This window comes from Amborella trichopoda, chromosome 13 (genome assembly GCF_054954075.1).
Source record: "Amborella trichopoda isolate Santa Cruz 75 chromosome 13, AtrichopodaSantaCruz75HAP2 v2.0, whole genome shotgun sequence".
In the NCBI taxonomy this organism is placed as follows: Eukaryota; Viridiplantae; Streptophyta; class Magnoliopsida; order Amborellales; family Amborellaceae; genus Amborella; species Amborella trichopoda.
In genome coordinates this window covers 31,652,063-31,655,948 of record NC_142348.1, presented here as the reverse complement: position 1 = coordinate 31,655,948, position 3,886 = coordinate 31,652,063, and positions in this window count along the sequence as shown.

Sequence of the window (3,886 nt, the reverse complement as noted above, 5' to 3'; positions counted from 1 at the left end):
GAAAAATGCCCTTGGTGGGTGAGCTCGGTGAGCGCAATGACTTGGAGGGATAGTTGGTATGCCCCCTGACCACGTGACTTCATAATGAAATTTAAAATGTCTGCTTTATATTTGATGTTCACCTACTCCCCAAAGGATAGGGAACGCCAGAGTGTCTACTTCTTTGCCACTCACCGGTCCCTCAAAGGACAAGGAGTGCCAAAGAGGGGCAACTGTAGACACCCCATTTTAAATCTGACAAATTATATGGTTTCTTGAACTCTTAGGACCATACTTAACCTAAAAAACCCAAATCGATAGTTCACACAACCTATCTTGTGACCCGGGACCAGTTGCCAGCCCAGAACCCTACTGAAACCCTATTTTGACCCAGATTTGTAAATGTCATGTTTTACCAAACAAATCATTAAAAATAGTAAACAAATCCGTTTTGACCCAAATTTTCTTTGAGAGCTTTACAAGAGGCTGAGGAACACACTTGAAAAGAAAAAATCAAATTAGAAAAGTTTTGGTTTGGACGACAGGAGGCGTGCCGCCCAGATCTGGGACTCTCAAACTTTGACTTTTTGACCGAGGATTTGCTTGTTACGCGTGCTTATCCTTCCCAACGAGTTTGGACCCCCATAAGACCTCTTTTAGTGGTCATTTGAGGGGATCGAGACTTCAAAGAGAAAAAAAACCCTAGAGATAGAGATTGAAACCATAGAGAGAACGAGAGAAACCTTAGAGAAAACCCTAACTTCTTGAGACTCTAACCCCAAAGCAAAAGAAAACCTAGACCTAGAGCACAACCACCCTTGATCTACCCTTAGGGCATAACCACCCTTCTTCAACCAGAGTCTTGCTAGTGAATATCTGAATCAGAGTGGCAAAAGAGGACCGGTTCTAATACGGGCGAGCTCCAGAAGGCTCGGGGGTCCCGGGCGATCCGGCCCAGTTCGGTATCATTTTCTCTTCTATTTTATCTTTTTTTGTTTTGTCGTTCTTATTTCATTACTTTAATTTTATTTTTCTCTGTTTTAGTTAATCTGCTTAAAAGTTGTATCTTGGATATTTTTGGATCATGCTGTCTCATCCACATAAATGTAGGTAGATCTGCTCGTTTCCAGGTAGATCTAGCCTCATATCTGAATTCAATTTGTCCCATGCTCTTTACCATTTTATTTCCTTCATTTTACATCATTTTAAGGTGACAGATCTAAGAGATCTTCATTGTGAGATCTGTCAGATTTTGCATCGTAAACAACTTACTGCTACAGTGTCATGCCTTTTGGCCTCAAAAATGTAGGGGCAACTTATCAAGGGGCAATGATCAGCATCTTTCACGACTTGATGCATACCATCATAGAAGACTATGTCGACGACATTATGGTCAAGTTGAAGACCAAGTCTGATCATCTCACTAACCTAAGAACCATTTTTGAAAAACTCCGAAAACATCAACTCAAAGTCATTCCACAGAAATGTGCCTTTGGAGTTGAATTCAGCAAATTACTCGGCATTATAGTGAGCCACGGGGGCATCGACGTGGACCTATCCAAAATACAAACCATAACTGAAATGCCCCCTCCCCAGAATATCAGAGAAATCTTTGGGCTTCAAGTTGCATACAAGCCATTAGGTGTTTTATTTCACAACTGGCGGACAAGTGCGCCCCGTTCAATATGCTTCTTAAAAAGGATACCCCATTCATATGGGAAACCTACTGCTACATATTCATGCCCTTTGGCCTAAAAAATGCAGGAGCAGACTAGCATCTTCCATGATCTAATGCATACCATTATGGAAGACTATGTCGTTGACATTCTAGTCAAGTCAAAGACCAGGTCTGATCATCTCACCAACCTGAGAACCATTTTTGAAAGACTTCAAAAACACCAACTCAAACTCAATCCACAAAAATGTGCCTTTGGAGTCGAATCTAGCAAATTACTAGGCTTTATAGTAAGCTCAAGAGGCATTGAAGTGGACCCGTCCAAAATACGAGCCATCACTGAAATGCCTCCTCCCCGAAACATCAGAGAAAGACAAGACCATGAAGTACCTCACCAAAATACGAGCAGTCACTGAAATGTCTCCTCCCCACCATAAGGCATTTCATTTCACAACTGGCGAATAAGTGCGTACCATTTAATAGACTCCTTAAGAAGGACACCCCATTCATATGGGACAATGAATGCCAAGAAGTGCTCGAACAAATCATGGAGTACCTCACCAAACCTCCCATCCTTAGTCCTCCTAGTCCAGATAAAGCCCTATTCCTATACATGTCAGTGAAAGACAAGACCATGGGGGCAATGTTAGGATGATACAACGAACATAGAAAAGAACAAACGATATACTACATCAGCATAACCATGGTCGACTATGAGACATGATAAACAGAAGTGGAGAAGCATTGCTTAACGCTTGTGTGGGCCACGCAAAAGTTAAGACACTATGTCTTATCTCATACAGTCATGCTCATATAAAAAATTGACCCACTCAAGTACTTATTGGAGAGACCAGTCCTTAACGGATGTTAGATGAAGTGGAAAATGCTATTTAGCGAGTTCGAATATGTCACTCACAAATCGGTTAAAGGACAAGTCATTGTTGACTACCTAGCTCAACACATACTGTCAAATAACACTCCCATCAACACGAATCTCCCTGATGAGAACCTCTTCACAATCGAAGACTCAATTTAGGAGCTATACTTCGAAGGTGCAAGGAATGAGTACGGGTCAGGTGTAGGTATCATATTGTGCTCACACAAGAAGATTTTAATGCCAACAACTATCAGATCGAATTTCCCATGTACCAATAACATTGTTGAATATGAAGCCTTGATAGCTGGACTCGAAACTGCTATGGAAATGAAAATCCAGCAAATACGAGTGATTGGTGACTCCTTGATCATCATAAACCAATTTCAAGGGATTTGGAAGGTGAAAGAAGAAAAGCTCAAACCCTATCAAGAATAGGTGGAAACGATGATCTCATATTTTAGGAAAATCACCTTTCAGCACGTAACTGGGGAAAATAATCGGTTCGCCGACACTCTTGCGACTCTTTCTTCAATTGTTGATATTCCTTCATAAATCACCGCGCTACCATTCTACATCAAGAACAAACATGACCCTTCCCTACCAAGGATCAAAAATGAAATAGAGCAAGAAAACGAGAATGATGGGAAAGTGTCTCTTGTGGCTTCGGATGCGTTAGTTAAGGTAAAACCATGGTTCCACGATGTTCTGTCCCTGTTGAAAGGTGGGTTATACCTTGAAGGAGCCACCAAAAAGGATAAAGAAGCCCTTTGAAGATTTTCTATGGGATTCTTATTAAGAGGTGATCTCATGTACAAGAAATCTTTCGATGGTATTATTATACGGTGTCTCGATCAGTAAAAAATCGACCAAGTACTGATAGTGTTACATAATGAAAGACGTTATTCTGGAGCAACCACCTTAGCTCAAAAAATCAAGCGTCAAGGCTATTACTAGACCACCATGGCTGAAGATTGTTGGAAGTTCGTTAAGAGGTGTCCCAAATTTCAACTTTATGGAGACCTCATCCATGCACCATCCGTACCGCTCAACTCAACACCGCCCGTATGGCCCTTTACCATGTGGGGTCTTGATATCATCGGAATGATCTCACCAAAAGCCTCAAACGGCCACCATTTTATATTAACGGCTACAGAGTATTTCACCAAATAGGTAGAGGCTGCATCGTTTGCCAAAATTGAGGGACAACATGTTGCCTGTTTCATAAAGAACAACATTGTATTCAGATTTGGTGTTCCTGAGTCAATCAGTACTGACAATGGATCCAACTTCAAAAATGAAAGGGTCACTAAGGTATGAAAAAAGTTCGAAATAATGTAAAAATTCTCCACACTTAC